Raw genomic sequence first — 17665 nt, 5'->3', positions numbered from 1 at the left:
CATACTCATACACCACACATGCACATACATACTCATACATCACACATACACATACTCATACATGCACACATACACATACTCATACATCACACATACACATACACCACACATACACATACATACTCATACATCACACATACACATACTCATACATGCACACATACACATACTCATACATCACACATACACATACTCATACACCACACATACACATACTCATACATGCACACATATACATACTCATACATCACACATACACATACTCATACATGCACACATACACATACTCATACATCACACATACACATACTCATACACCACACATACACATACTCATACACCACACATACACATACATACTCATACACCACACATACACATACTCATACATGCACACATACACATACATACTCATACATCACACATACACATACTCATACATGCACATATACACATACTCATACATCACACATACACATACTCATACACCACACATACACATACTCATACATGCACACATGCACATACTCATACATGCACACATATACATACATACTCATACATCACACATACACATACTCATACATGCACACATACACATACATACTCATACATCACACATACACATACATACTCATACACATCACACATACTCATACATACTCATACATGCACACATACATATACGTACTCATACATGCACATATACATATACATACTCATACACCACACATACACATACATACTCATACACACACACAATTCAACCCTTCCTCCCCACCACCCTTGGCTAACTCCCCACTCATCGGTCAAAACTCAACTCAAATAGCTCCTCCTTGTATCACAGCAGGCTGGTTTCTGTGCTTGGTTCTGTCGACTTCAACTATAATAGAACTGTTGTTGTTCTATTCTTCCCTCTTTGGCCTCCCATTAAGCTGTCACTTCTTTACCTAGGGAATGCCTCTTTTGTTTCTGAGTTCACAACACTACCAGAATTCCTGGCATAGCAGAAAGTGCTTGTTAAATGCCTGCTGAATGAATGAATAACTTCAGCCACCAGGCTAGTGAGCGGATGAGTTCAGAGGCTATATAAACAACATTCATAGGCTCAGCCAGAATCTTGTTCGAGCCAGAGCAGCAGAAGCCCAGAAAACCAGGGTGGCAGACCAACTCAGGAAACCACCTGTGAAGGTGCCCTCCTCCCTCCCTGGTTTCATTGCAAATCACCCACCAATGTTGAATTGGTTTCTTAGTCCCTGAGGCTGTTGCCTTATTTGATGAATAAAAATTAGTAATGTAATTCAAGACCCTTGGAAGAAGTGTTTGATATCACTTTGCTAACACTGAAGACGCTCCAGTTCTGTCTCTGATGCACTGGAAACATTGCTTTCTAAATACCCTAAGAGCCCCTTCAGCAGAAGATTGGCCTCAGGGTGCTGGGAGACATGTATCTGGTGGTGTTTCTAAAGTGATCAGCTCCCCCTCCTCACTTTATCCCCTGGGCTTGTAACTTTCTTGTTTCTGGGCTCCAAGGAAATCACATCTTCCAGCTCAGCCATGAATTCAAAAAACAGTTAAAACAGTTAAAAATATTTTATACCTCATTTGTATGCTGTACCAGAAAGATTTCTTTGAATATCTCATTTGTATATTGCTCTGTATATATTTTTTGAGACCGAGTCTTGCTCTGTCGCCTAGCCTGGAATGCAGTGGTGCGATCTTGGCTCACGGCAACCTCCGCCTTCCAGGTTCAAGCAATTCTCCTGCCTCAGCCTCCTAAGTAGCTGGGATTACAGGCGTGTATCACCACGCCCAGCTAATTTTTGTATTTTTAGTAGAGATGAGGTTACACCATGTTGGCCAGGCTGGTCTCAAACTCCTGACCTCAAATGATTCACCCACCTCAGCCTCCCAAAGTGCTGAGATTATATGCGTGAGCCACTGCACCTGGTCTGCCCTGTGTTTTTTTTTTTTTTTTCCAGTGGAAGCAAATACAGGTTGAGCATTGCAAATTCAAAATCTGAAATGTTCCAAAATTCAAAATTTTCTGAGAACCAGCAGGGTGCAGTAGCTCATGCCTGTAATCCCACCACTTTGGGAGGCTGAGGCAGGCAGATCACTTGAGCCCAGGAGTTCGAGAACAGTCTGGGCAACATAGTGAGATCTCATCTCTCCAAAAAATACAAAAATTAGATGGACATGGTGGCACACACCTCTAGTCCCACCTACCTGGGAAGCTGGGGTGGGAGGATCACTTGAGCCCAGGAGATCGAGGCTGCAGTGAGCCAGGATTTTGCCACTGCACTCTAGTCTGGGCAGCAAAGTGAGATCCTGTCTCAGAAGAAGAAGAAAAAAAAAAAACCAAAACAGAAACAAAATCTTTCTGAGTACCAACATGGTACTCAAAGGAAATGCTCATTGGAGCATTCTGGATTTTGGATTTTTGAATCTGGGATGCCCAACCTGCATAAACTTTAAAGAATCCTTAAATAAAGCTATTTGCTGCCAAAGCTAACTGTCTCCTTGCCGTACTCCTAATAAGGTTCTACATCTTGCAGAAATTTTTAAAGCCTGATTTAGGGTGTCAGACCTGGGTTCAAAATCTTGGTCTTCTACTCAAAAGCAATGTGATATTGGTGAGCTTCTTATTCCATATCTGTGGAATGGGGTAGAGGGTAGTAATAATAATCCCGTGTACCTTGCAGGATGTTTGTGAAACTGGATGAGGTCAGGTTTGCGTGAACAGCGAAGGGAGTGTCTGGTCCATTGTAGCTGTTTAGTTAATAACATTTCCTATTGTGACTTGACATCTGGTTTGAGATTCTGGCATCCTGTAACTCCTCCTTCTCACCAGCCCTGCCCTCCATCAGCCTGGTCCCCTGTATCATGTGACACCCACTCAGTAATTGCCCACAACAGAAACAGACTCACCACCTGTTCTAGAGCTGGCTCTCCCTGGTCAAGGCTTCCCATGCAGCAGGTGTTTCATAATCAGCCTGTTCCTGCTGCCCTCTACCGCTTTTCCCCTGACCTCCCTGGCTATCCCTTGTCCCTTCCTGGGCAAAAGCATCTAACCACGTGGTATGGTGGTGTTACCTGACTGTGGTGTCAGCGAACCCAGAGCTTTCCAAGCCTACCGATGATGAGTCTACGACCCGGCATTCCCTGTTCCTTCTGATAGTGTTTTTTCCTTTCTCTGGAACTACATTGGCCAAAACGGAAAACAGGGAGGCAGTAAGGTTTATCAGTATTTCATTTGCATAGCCACAGTCTTCAGTGACTGAAATGACAGGTTGATGCAGTGAGGAAAATCAAACAACTATCAAAAAGTCCAGTCAAGTCATTGTGGACCATGACAAAAGACTCTCAGTAGGAAAGGAAAAAATGCCTAACACCAAGAAACATGAAGGTAAAAAGCACTGAATTTGGTAAAAGTGAAGTAATTTCTATAAATGAGTCATATTATATCTAGAAAATCAGGAAAATTTCAGAAAAGTTTTTTTAAAAATTCAAATAACTTTCAAAACTGATATCCTTTTTTCTTCTAATATCTTTTGCATATATTTGTATACACATTTCAAGTATTTAGATGAATGAAATTGGAATATTTTATATCTAGTTCTTTTCAAGTAAAAATGCTAATGTAATATTTATTTTTAAATTTTATAAACTGTGTTTTATTTTTTACTTAAAATATGAGACTTTCTCATGACAATATATATTCTTCAGAAACACTATAATTAATGTCCTTATAATGCTTTCTTGTTTGGATAGTTAATAATGCATTTTGTCATACTATAGCTACTCATTTTGGCTGTCTTCACTGTTTTGCTACTTTAAGTAATTCTGTGAGGTCAATCCTTGTACATAAAGCTCTGTTCAAATATCTGATTGTTTCCTTAGGATAAAATCCAAGAATTGGCATTATTATGTCAAAGAGCATAAACAAGTATTTTTTTTCTATTCTTTGTTTTGAAAGTGAATTACAAAGAAATCTTCTTTTGAAAGTTGCTTCTTTCATTTGGTTTTATTCTACAGATTGCTTCTTTACCTCCTTCTTTGTGTCAAGAACCTTATTAAACTATATGAATTCCTCTCTCTGCTGCATCTTTAAGAGAGAGTTGAGGTCTCACTTCCTCCCAGCTCTCCTCTCCACCACCTGCCATCTCCTCAAACTGAGACATGTTCCCCTCTCTGCTATCACCCACACCCATACATCCAGGCTCTCTCTCTCATAGCACTGTCATAACATTTATCATGCTGAATTCTAAGTGTCTATTTGGTTTTATTTTGGCATTAGACACTAAGTGCCTTGGGGGTAAGGACTATATTTTATTCATCTTTACTTCCCCAGAACACACCTAGTACTTTGTACATAGCAGGCACTGAATGAGGGAACAAGGAGCACAGAACCATTTAGTCACCACACACACACACACACACACACACACACACACGATCCTGTCCTATATTATTAAGTACAGGAGATAGAAGTGTGAGGGAGAAAGAGGGTCATCTTCATGAAGTAATATGCTTGTATTTTCTCAGCTATAGAGGTATAGATGAGATATCACTTTTTGATATGTGTCCAGATAGGCCAGATAGAATTAATATCAGGATTTTATCAGGTCATTGGGACCACAGCCTTCCTGGAAACATAGCTTTAGAGTCAGTTTTATAGTCTGCTGAGCCCAAAACAAGCTAGAGAATTAATAATATTATTGGATCAAATTGGCCCAAAATCTGATTTATCCTACATACACTTGATAGCCCAGTCTTTATTTTGTCCCTTTGAGTGAGGTTATAAGTGCCTGTGTTCTGTTTGGATGGAAAATACCATCTGGAAATAATTTATGAGTAACTACAGAACCTGCCAATGGCATGCTTTACAAGGGCTTATTTCATTCACTTTCAGGTATATTCCATAATTTCCTGATTTTCTCAGGTTCTTTTTCGTAAATACCAAATTGAGCTTATGTTTTTGTCCCCCTTTTCCCCAGGGGCGATCTAAGTGTCAGGATGGTGTTACTGTCCTGGCATCTGCAGGGGTGACCCAGAGTCTCCATGACCTGTGGTTGGAAGGCCCACTCATTGGGGCGCTGAAGCTCCTGAGAGTTACTGTTCTCACTTAGTGGGAGGCCAGCGGTTCTCAGCAGTTTTCTCTGCTTCACACTATACTGTCCAGTTAGTTTCTCATTCAGCCATTGCCTCTCCATACTGGAGCAAAGGTTTATGATTTATTAGGCTATTCCCAGGAAAGCAAGTTCTAAGTCTTCTGTGCTTTAAGCTCCACATAATTCTTGGAGATCCTCACATCAATGACTCCGTCTTGTTTTCCTCTTTGTCTTCCTTGCATCTTACTCTACTCACACCCCTGCTGTCTGGCCAGCCTTACTCATCAGGGAGAGCAGGAAGAGAGTACTCATGGGCAGGAAAACTCACTGTTTGCTCCATCTTCATAGGCCTGGGATGTGGTCCAAAACTTTGGCTGATAGACCTGTAAAAAGATTTTTATCTTGAGAATATTGTCGCTTTGTGACTTTCCACAGTCTCCTTGAAATTCAAAAGCTAAGCATAACTATTTCTTTTTCTTTGCATTTCAGCCATAGCAATCCTAATGGTCCCTAGGACAATGAGTGTCTCAAGCTGAATGGAAGAGGGTCATATACATGCAAGGGAATGGGAACTTAATATCTCTAAATATCATCCTACCAACACATGTGTGTGTAAATAGATTTATAACTATATGGTCATTTATATAAGGATAACCTAATAATATCAAAGTACAGGTTTGCTTTTCATTAAAACTATAGGAAAGAGGGTTGATTCTATACCATGAACAAAAATGTTAAAGAAAGTGTACCGAATGCTTCAGGCTGTGCTTCTCATGTTCAACCTTCTTCTCCCCTTTTCCTCTCTCTGCCTTTCTCCTCTCTGCCTTTTACTGAAAGACAAATGCCCCTTGTAATAAGGCTATATTTCAGAAGTTCCTGTTATACCCCACAAAAAGCAGAGATCGTACTTGTAATTTACAGGGAACCCTAAAAGAGAAGTGAGACCACTCACTGAAGAATCCTCAAATAACACGAAGACATGAAAAAATATAGCTGGTGCTTCTCTGGCTTATGTAGGAAGAATCAAAGCAACCATGAAATTAATTTTATTTACCATTAAAAGATACTGGACTTAGAATTCATGTTGTGATTATGTAATTATAAATTAATTTTAGTAGCATTGTACAGTCTGAATGAAACACCAGCAGTAACTATGAGAAGTACGCTAATGAGTATCACAAAAGCTTGTCTGCTTGTATGTACCTCAAAATAGTCATGCCCAGAGAGTATATATGAAGGCTCCTGCAGCAAGTGGACCTGCTGTGGTTTCCTAAGACTCTCCAATGCATGTGATCAGTTTACTAGGAAGCAGCTCTCTTTAATATGTTCACACTTAACAGAAAAGGAAGGACCAGAAGGGTGCCCATAGGCCGCACCCAAGTGTGAAATAAATATTATTATTATAGCAGTTGAAATGTGAAATTGAAGAACATTTCGATTTCACAAAATAATATTCGTGAGAATCAGATGACACATCTATACTTTAACTCTGGTGAAGTGTGAAAATTAGATAAATACTCCATCAGATTCTGAAAGCTTGAATTATGACGCCCACCTCCCTCACTAAAGAGATTGTTTTTCATATTTAGGGTGGCATACCTCATTTGTGGCAAAGATCTTTCTGGCACTCATACCCTGTTTCTCAATTTATTGTAGCCATCTTATTAATCACTGTGTCTGCTGGGGGAGGAGCCCAAGTATACCTAAATCTAGAATTAAACTATATAGCACTAGGGTTTAAAATAATAGAATTTGTCATCAAGATGACTGCCTCACATTCAGCCAGTGTCAAACTCAATAGTTGATATGTTTGCTTATGCAAAAATATCAGAGAGAAAAGGAAAATTTTATTTTGTAATGGATCTATTTCTCATAAAATGTCATTCCTGCCACTCTGCTCTTTAGCGTGTGATGAGGGGAAGCTAAGGCAGCTTCTATTATAAATGAAGACCCAAGGAGGCGCCATTTTAGAGGATCTTGGGTCTCCACCCAGTCCAGGGGATTCACATGAGCCTCCCTGCATATATGGGCATGTCCCATCACTGCTGTTTCTGCTTGGAAGCCCCCAAAGATGGTTTGCTATCCTAGTACCTCAGGCCTTGATGGAAGAAGGCCTTGGTGTGTTCTTAACTATATCCTTTGCCTCAGATATTTTGTTGTCAGTGTTTCGTTCTTCCCAGTCAGGTTTTAGGGCTGCTACAAGTCTCTCCATGAAATAGAAACCCCCTAAAGTGCTGTTCTGCTGAACTTCCTCATTGACTGACCTTGTTCTATGATGTCTTTCTTCCTGGGGCCAGTGGGTATGGGATAAAGCCTCCAAGCAGGGTTGTCCATATGGTTGTGTGTGTTTGGATTACCCCACCGTTCTGGGAGGCACCATTCACACTGTGGTCATTGTTGATTTAAATATATATTACAGCCATTTTATGGGGCTGGTAGTAAAGGGTCTTGATGAAGACATACGTTTTTCTGGTTTGCACAAAAAAATTAAACACAAGGTAGCAATCGCCTGCCTTGATGTTGAAAGCAACACTCTGGCAACAGACTAGGTGGGTTCTGCCCCTTTCTAGCTGTATGACCTTGGGCTAGTCACATAATCTCAGTTTTATCATCTGTAAGATGGAAATAATAATAGTACCTCATAAGCTGTTAGGATTAAAGAAATTACGTATGCCAAGGACTAAGTACACAGCCTGATGCATGGTGAATGCTCAGTATATGGCAGCTGTCACAGTGTGGCCCATTTGTGTCCTTCCATATAGATAGATCGTTTTCCAATTTCCAATTACTTTCTACCAGTCCTCTCTTAACATAAAATAACTTTCAAGCCCATTACTACAAGACTCATTACAGTGGACCTATGGATTTGTGATTTGAATCATAATTAGTATGAATTTAATAGCCTCTTGCACAGAGTTAGACTAATGTGTCAAGTGACACAGTCTTAGCCCAGCCACACATATTAATATGACTCTGATGAGGGCCTGCCTCTCAGCAAAGTCAGAGCAGGGGGTACAAGGACTCAGGCGATAGACAAGAGAGAAAAGAAAGAAAGAAAGATTAAAGCTTACTGTTTATAGTGTTTTCCACACAAGGTATCATCCCTGACAAGTCTGTCTATGCCATGGCATTGATTATTAGAAGAAAGACTCGTAAAAAGCTCTAGGCAGGTCAGATTTTGGTGGACTTAAAGATTATGCAGACAAGAGTAGGGGTCAGGGAGTCTTATCTGAGAGCTGCCGGGTACTTTATCTGTGTTTTAGGACAGGGCTGATCACAGTGTTGGCTGTGGAAGATGGAGGCTGGAAACCTCTGCTGACAGTGATCTTATCTTTCCCATGTGATACTTTCATTAATGACTGCCTTCACCTGCTCTTTCACCAATATGTTGCACTCCAAGATAATTTCTGTCCGTTATCAGGCCTTGATGTCATCTAGGCCCTGAAATTGTGTTATTGAACTAACATTCATTGTCAAACCTTTATGAGACAAACCTATTTTATTTATCCTCATCCTATAAATGCATTGATTCTTCCGTGCTGTGTATAATGAATGGCCCTTTGGCTGTTGCAATACCCTCACTGAAATCTTTGAAGTGTGTGTGTGCCTCTCTCTCTGTGTCTAACCCCCTTTCTCCTCCTCCCCTTCCTTACCCCTTACCACCCCTTCCTTACCCTCCCCAATCTGTCTCTGTCTTTCCTAAAGAACAAAAATGGCAATTTCCCTTATTCTCATAGAAAAGACTTTATGTCACAGGACGGAGCTGCTATTAGCATAAGCAGCCTGGCATTGTGTGGGTGAGTGTCCACGTGCATTATCAAGCAAGGCTTATAAACCATGTTAATTCCACACAGCTTTCTCTACTCCGTCCAGCTTCCTATCCCTACCCCAACAACATAAAAAGTGACGTCACTCACTTAAGAAAATGTTGCACTAAGGTGGATTTTCATAAAATAAGGATTCTCAGGACTCCAATTTTAAAACCATACCTGTGTGCCTACAGAAAGGTTGGAGGGGGGCAAGGGAATGAGGATCTTGATTGGCACCTAAGGCAGAATGTTTCCACTGAGGAGAAGGATTGGGTGGTACTACTTAGAGATGCAGCAAGGCAGTGCAGGGAGAGCCTAAAAGCAGCTGAGGCTCTCATGTCACCCAGACACTGATGAATAGTCATTGATATTTGAATCTGAATCTGAATGTGTACTATCAAAATGGCTGCTGTCATCATTGTCACCACTATTCCTCTGAGTCCTTTTCCATCTCTTCCATCCAACTCTTTGTAACAGGATTGTTAGTTCTATATTTTGTTTTATATCTTGTATACTTTGCTTAATGCAGTAAATATGCTCCTGAAACATTGTGAATAAGTAAAACTTCACCTTACTACAACATTTAAATAACATTAAATTCATCTGAATACAGAAAAATATAAAGAAGAAAACAAAAAGATCCAAAATCCCATCACCTAGATAGCCCTGTTAATATTTTAAAAAATAAGAATATGTGTGTGGACATGGTTAGAGTGTCTATATTTGCATAGTGTAAGGGATAAATTATACAAGTAGTACAATGAATAGGTATAAATTGGAAAGCACCCACATTTCTTTCACTCCCACTCCAATCCTTAGCCCCTCCCTCAGCATTATGAGTCTGTGCAGTGTACAAAGCACTCTTATAAGAATATGGCAACGGGCTGGGCACGGTGGTCACGCTTGTAATCCCAGCACTTTGGGAGGCCGAGGTGGGCAGATCACCTGAGGTCAGGAGTTTGAGACCAACCTGGACAATATGGTGAAACCCCGTCTCTACTAAAAATACAAAAATTAGCGGGCATGGTGGTGCACGCCTGTAATCCCAGATACTTTGGAGGCTGAGGCAGGAGAATCATTTGAACCCAGGAGGCAGGGGTTGCAGTGAGCCAAGATCCCGCCACTGCACTACAGCCCAGGAAACAAGAGCGAACCTTCGTCTCAAAAAAAATAAAAAAGAATACAGCAATGAATAAGACATCTCCCTGGCCCTAAAAGGGACTTTCAGCCTAATGGGTCAAAGAATCATAAATAAGGCATATAAATAGCATGATATGTGATGTACAGTAAGTTGGCAGCTGGGCAGCCATGAGATGTGATGCAAACGTTACTCTCAGCTGCTACAGGTCTCTATTGTGATTTCTTCCCACCTTTGCCTCACCTAACTAGCCAGGTGACCTTAAACAAATACCTGAGCTGTCTGTACCCAATTTATGCATTTATAAGGTCGATGTGATCATTCCTCCCTGTCTGATGAGCTTTGAGAACTGAGTGCCAGAATGGGTAAGAAAACACTTCACAACTCATAAAACAGACCAGAAGTGTAAGATTTCATTGTCATCTTTATTGTTATACAAAGGGGTACTATGAAGAACCATAGTAATCTTGGGCTTTAATTTAATAGAAAGCCTGGGAGCACAGGGTCACCAACAACCCGGATATGACCAACAGCTGCCTTTCGCTTGGCTTGTACTGCTTTTTAAGATAAAAGTTGCCAACGTTTAAAAATCAGGAGAGTTCATACAAAAACGACTTCCCTTGAAAAATCAGAGGAAACATTCCCAGTGCACCTGCATTCCTACACGGCAACCATTTTCATTGCTGAGGAACTGCTTTCCCCTGAGCACGTGTTCTCCCATTTGTCACAAGTCCCCCGCTCCCTTTTGTAGCCCCAACACTGAAACCTGATGTCAGTTTCACTCGTCATCATGCTTGCCCTTCCTTAGAGCCGAAAAATGTTTTAGAACCCAGGTTCCCATCAAAAGTAGCAGGGTAAAGCTACGCCAAGAAGGCCAAGATTTTTCTTACACCTGACCTGAAAGGATTGGAGTTTGCAATTTCAATTTAAGATGTGCAGAATATTCAGGCTGAAAGGGACATGGAGGTTAACTAATCCAAGCCTCTTGTTTTTGAGTTCCAGAGAGGTTAAGTATATAATATAAATAAAATGTTTAGCATTATAATAAAATACTTAAGTAGTAGGGACCATCATTTTCTTTTTCTTTTTTTTTTTTTTTTTTTTTTGAGACAGAGTCTCACTCTTTCAGCTAGGCTGGAGAGCAGTGGCACGATCTTGACTCACTGCAACCTTTGTCTCCCAGGCACAAGCAATTCTCCTGCCTCAGCCTCCTGAGTAGCTGGGATTACAGGCATGTGCCACTACCCCCGGCTAATTTTTGTATTTTTAGTAGAGACGGGGTTTCACCATGTTGTCCAGGCCGGTCTCGAACTCCTATCCTCAGGTAATCCGCCTGCTTCGGCCTCCCAAAATGCTGGAATTACAGGCGTGAGCCACCACACCCCGCCCATCATTTTCATTATGACTAAAGTGACAATTTGGTATTCCCAGATTTTTTAGTCATTTAGTCATTCAGTACATATGCATTGAGCAATGTGATCATGGATGAGACACTTGAGGTTTCATGGAAAAGAAACTGTTTTTATCATAGTGCTTTGTACACTACACAGACTCATAATGCTGGGGGAGGGGCTGAGGATTGGGGTGGGCATGAAGGATAAGACATTTGAGGTTTCTGAGTCCCATTTTCCTCATTTGCTTAGAGGGAGAATACCCTCCCTACCCTGAATGTTTGAAAATCAATTGCAAGTGTTTGTGAGCCACTTAGTAGAGTTTATAGTACTGAATGAATCATTATTACAACTTTGTTATGAATTTAACTCAGAAAGTTTTAAAACTATTTATAACGAGGAGTTTAAAAGATGTCTGAAATACCCCAAGTTACATAATCCTCATTAGGATTTACAGTTTTCTCAAGCTCTACCTGTCAAATGAATTAATTGTCTAATATTATCCAACCAAAATATTTAGTTAAGTTTAGAATAACTTTTTTGTGTATTGTTACTTTGTCTGCATTCCAGAAATTAAATCAGAGGGGAGAATGTTGGTTTACAGGAATAGACTGATACATAATTTGCATTTGTGTGTCTTCCCTATTAGGCCAACACAAAAACATGCCCATTTTGCTGAAGTACATATTGAGTTCAGAAGCAGACACAGATGGTCCTCATAATGACCATTGTGATGTACCTTTATTGCTTCACAATGTGCCATGGCTTTGGACGGTGTGGTGAGGATGGAAGCCCTACCCATATGTTGTTTGCACTGGACCAGAATCCTGGATGGAGGAAAGAACTTTGGACATACCTGGGCCAGAAGTTCTCTCCACCTACCAGGAGTGAGCATGTGAGCATGAGCTGTACATGTACAGGAGGGTCATTGTGTTTTCATCAGTGTGTAAAGTGTATTTTGCTACATCTGATAGCTCCTTGTATGGCAGTAGCTGGACGATAGTGTTGTCCATTGTGGTACTGAACTGGGCTCACCTGTCAGAGCAAGACTTTAGGAGCTTAGCATTATGTCAGGTCAGGACATTATGTGTGAATGCTTATTCACTCATCTATTAATTTGTTTATTTAGCAAATGTTGGGTGCTTTTGATATTCTAGACATCAGCATTATGGTGGGAAAATCCAAAACTTCTGATACGGTTAGGATCTGTGTCCCTGCCCAAATCTCATGTCAAATTATAATCCCCATTGTTGGAGGTGGGGCCTGGTGGGAGGCGATTGGATCATGGGGGCGGTTTCTCATGAATGATTTATCACCGTCCTTCTTGGTACTGTTCTTGTGAGATCTGGTTGTTTAAAAGTGTACTATACCTCCCCCTACCCCCTTCCTCCTGCTCCAGCTATGTGAAGGGCCTCATGCCTCCTTTGCCTCCTGCCATGATTAGAAGCTTCTTGAGGCTTCCCCAGAAGCAGAAGCCACTATGCTTTCAGTACAGCCTTCAGAATCATAAGCCAATTAAACCTCTTTTCTTTGTAAATTACCCAGTCTCAGGTATTTCTTTATAGCAGTGTGAGAATGGACTGATGTATCTTGTGAAGTTTATATTCTAAAGGGGAAGACTGACACTAAATAAATAAATAGTCTAAATAAATAAGCAAGATATCTACATAATTGTGTGTTGTAAGGGCAGTAAGCAAAATAATGAGGAAATACAATCCCTGTCAGAAAAGGCCTCTCTGAAGATGTCACACTTGAGCTACAACATCTTCATATGGGTCAGTCAGCCAATGTCAAGGACAGGAGAACATGTCAGGCAGAGAGAACAGCGAGTACAAAAGCCCAAAGATGACAAAAAGGCTGGCATGTATGGGCAACAGGAGGGAGGCCTTGAGCAAGGAAGGGAGTGGTGTGACATGATATTAGACAAATTAGCTAGGGACCAAGTCATGCAGAACTTGCCACCATTGTTTCTCACCTGGACTACTGAAATAGCCCAGGGGCTAAAATGACAGTGGTTGGGACTGGAGTCAATGCAGTGAGAACAAGAGAACTGGAAGGGTTTAAAAGATATTTTAGAGGTAAGAGTAACAGAACTTAATGATGGACTGAATGTCAAGAAAGAGGAAAAGAGAAAAATTAAGGGTGATTCTTAGGTTCTGGCTTGAGCAATGGAGTGGATTATGGTGCCATTTTCTGAGGCTTAAAAGTCAAATAACTTGCCAAACCTCACTTAGCTAGGACATTGAAGTCTAGTCCATGTGAATTCAATTTTTTTTTTAGCTTTTTGTTTTTTTTAAAACCTGTGAGATAAGGTTATTAGGTGAAATTTTCAAGATCTCTTTCAGATTTGCAGTTAAGTTCTCATCTAGATTAAATCGTTAATATAGAAATATCCTGAGGTTCAGAATTAAGTAACATTGTCAGGCCCTGGTATTTTTGATAAATACAGTGCTATGATGGAATAAATATTTTATCTCAGAACTAATAGCCAGAATCTTGCAAGTGTTTTGTCTCGAGCATAAAAAAGAAAATGATTTTTTCATTTTCTCTTGGGCATAATATCTTTTCTGGAGTTTCTCAGTACCAAGCAATTTGTTCTGTCAAGCAAGATTAGATTGTAAGCTATCTGTTACAATCCTGAGCTAACACTGCAAAGCCCAAACAATAAGCTGTTTTTGGTGTCCTGGTTTGTTTCAGATCATTCTTAAGCCTCCCACCCCGGTGTTCAGCCTTGCTTTGTACATATTATTTCTCCAGAACCACACACATCTCACCCAGGATGGGAGCAGGTTTCCTCTGTAGAGAGAGGAATGGAGACATTTCAGTAATTCAGAATATACCTATAACTCAAAACCCTGCCATCTGGGGCTCACCCATTTGGGCCAGGTCTAAGATTCTGTTGCTAACATAGGCAGTATAGTGCTGAAAACTTCACCAGGAGGTAGATCTTAATTTACCCATAGAAACAGTGGGATTTGTTTGTGACAAAGGCGGGTCATAAATCTTAAGTATGTTCAATAGCATGTGAGTACAGCTGGCCCTTCATGTCCATGGGTTCTGCATTTGTGGATTCAACCAACCACGAATCAAAAATATTTGTAAAGCAATAAAAACAATATAACAATAATACAAATTAAAAAATAATATAACTATTTAAATAGCATTTACATTGTAGATTATAAGTAATCTAGAGATGATTTAAAGTATACAAGAGGATGTGCATAGGTTATATGCAAATACTAAGCCATTTTATATAAGTGACTTGGCCACCCATGGATTTTGCTATCTGTAGGGAGTGCTAGAACCAATCCCCAGCAGATACCAAGGGACAACTGTGTAGCTGAACAGCCACACACTAAATCTCTCACCAAATTCAGATATTACAGGGAACAACAAAAAAAATTCAAGTCAAAAAGTCTCAAACAAGAAAGGCATTTATTGTCTCATAGAACAAGGACAGGGCAGTTCTAGGGTGGCTCAGCAGTTCCCTGATATTCTCCGGGACTCAGGCTCTTTACTGTTTACCTCTGTGCTCTACAATCCTGCACTTGTTGCCATGACCCTAAGGGATATCCCTTCATAGCTGCACAATGGCTGCCACACTTCTGGGAAACACATAGGCTAGCACTGGGCCAAATAAACAGTCATTGTCTGCTCTGTGTCTCTTTTAGTGGGGAGGGAGGGAAGCCTTTCTCAGAAGCACCCAGCAGACTTTTTTGAGTCCTTGTCCATGGAATGCCCAGTTTCTCCCATCTAGATATAAGGGTATTATCCTAAACTTCTCCCCTCATCCTTTATTCTCCTCAATTTCTATGACTGATCCATTCTGGTTTTTAGAAACCTGTCACAGGAGCTGGGCACAGTGGCTCACACCTGTAATCCCAGCACTTTAGAAGGCCAGCAGGAGGATCACTTGAGGCCAGGAGTTCAAAACTAGTCTAGGCGATATAGTGAGAACCCATCTCTAAAAATAAAAAATAAGAACCTATCACGTATCCTCTGTCCCTATATTTACTACATTAATTCAGATCCTCATTAACTCCACCTGTTCTCACTGCTCCCAATTTATTTATCTTCTGCATTGCCCTTGGAATCATCTTTTAAAACATGAATCTCATTGTGTCACTATCCTGCTTAAAACCCTTCAGTGATTCTTAATCAAATATGGGACTAAATTTTATTTTATTTTTCTAGCTGCAAGAGTGACTCCTTCTCCCTTTTTAAAAAAGAAATCTTGCATGGCAGCTCACTTGTTAGCTGTTAACAGGTGGAAGTAGAGCTGCCCTAGTTGAAATGTGGCTGGGGAAGGGGCCTTTAACTCAGCCAGTTGGATTCCTCCCCTTCTCTCTCATGGAGGCCCTAAAGCCTTTCCTTGGATCCCCTGGAGTACAAGCAAATGGAAATGCCTACTAGGCAGTTGGTGTACACCTCAAGAGTGTCAACCAGGCTAACTGCATAGACTTAGAAAGTGTGGAAGCCAAGGTCGGTGACACGCTCACCCAGAAAGTGCAGAGTGAGAATAAAGTCCTATAGAGAGAGGACTCCAAGAGTGATGCTGAAGTAATGCCTACAAACCATGTAATATCCCATGAAGCAATCTTTCTGTTTTACCTTTCAAGACTGTGCCTTATTGGAGAATTTATGCTCTGATTGTGTAGGACAATTTAACTCAATCAGATGCTTGAGGACAAAGTGAGGATATGTTGAATACCAAAATTTCAGTTTCCAGTATCAAAAAAACACTATCAAAAACTGAGAACAACAATTTCTAATTGTGTGGATTGTGCTTTTGCTTAATTTTCATTCTTATAGCTTTTTAAAAATTGTTTTGATAATCCATGAGATTAGTCTTTTTTTTCCCCAAGGCCTTTTGTATTAGAAATCCTGCAGTAACCAACATTTCACGTGTTTCCGTATCTGATCAAGGCATTTTTAGTTAAATAAGTGTAAGAATGGAATTTCAAGCAGAACTATAATAACTGATTATATTATGATAGTTATTTTAATTATTCTCTCTGCTCTTGATATCAACTTATATTTATTCTTTATGTCTATTTAAGAATTCAGTGTTGCCTTTTTTTTTTTTTTTTCCTGTTGGTGGGAGTCTAAATTAGTTCAACCATTGTGGAAGACAGTGTGGCAATTCCTCAAGGATCTAGAACCAGAAATACCATTTGACCCAGCAATCTCATTACTGGGTATATACCCAGAGGATTATAAACCATTTTATTATAAAGACACATACATACATATGTTTATTGCAGCACTATTCACAATAGCAAAGACTTGGAACCAATCCAAATATCCATCAATTATAGACTGGATAAAGAAAATTTGGCACATTTACACCACGGAATACTATGCAGCTATAAAAAAGGATGAATTCATGTCCTTTGCAGGGACATGGATGAAGCCGGAAGCCATCATTCCTACACTGGAACAGAAAACCAAACACTGCATGTTCTCACTCATAAGTGGGAGTTGAACAATGAGAACATATGGGCACAGGGAGGGGAACATCACACACCAGGGTCTGTCAGGGGCTGTGGGGCAAGGGGAGGGAGAGCACTGGGACAAATACTTAATGCATGCGGGGCTTAAAACCTAGATGACAAGTTGATGGGTAGAGCAAACCACCATGGCACATGTATACCTATGTAACAAACCTGTACATTCTGCACACATATCCCAGAACTTAGAGTAACATTTTAAAAAAAAGAATTCAGTTTTTTTTTTTTTTTCAAGCCAGCACCATGGTGTGCACCTGTAGTCCCAGCTACTCCAGAGGCTGAGGTGGGGGAATTCCTTGAGCCAAGGAATTTGAGGTTTCAGTGAGCTATGATCACACCACTGCTCCCTAGCCTAGATAACAGAGCAAGATCCCCTCTCTTAAAAAAAGACAAAAAAAATTCAGTCTTTTTTGTTGTTCCATGAAAACTAAAGAGCCATTTAGATACAGTTGACATTCTTGTTATGGAATATGACCTTAATGAGGAAGGAAACATTAATAAAGACTAATTAATGCATAATTTTAACAAGTAAGGGTGATATGTTTGAAGCTAGAGCTGAATGGGTTGTGCATTTCAGCAGATATTTGCATATTGAGTGACACTGTCAAAAAAGAAGAGGTGAACAGAAAGGAACTGGACAGGGCAAGCTCGAACTAGACCAGACTGTTCAACTCTATTTGCTTTTATCCATTCCCATTTCAAA

General features: G+C 40.4%; 1 protein-coding gene across 2 annotated transcripts in view; it reads left to right on the top strand.

Moving 5' to 3' along the window:
• Window positions 1-17665, top strand: part of PPM1L (protein phosphatase, Mg2+/Mn2+ dependent 1L) — a 333027-nt gene that overhangs the window by 304475 nt on the left and 10887 nt on the right. The gene's annotated exons all lie outside the window — the stretch shown is intronic.

This window comes from Trachypithecus francoisi, unplaced genomic scaffold (genome assembly GCF_009764315.1).
Source record: "Trachypithecus francoisi isolate TF-2019V2 unplaced genomic scaffold, Tfra_2.0 Lachesis_group0, whole genome shotgun sequence".
Taxonomy (NCBI): domain Eukaryota; kingdom Metazoa; phylum Chordata; class Mammalia; order Primates; family Cercopithecidae; genus Trachypithecus; species Trachypithecus francoisi.
Note: the sequence above shows the minus strand (reverse complement) of the source record. Positions and strands in the feature narration are given on the sequence as shown.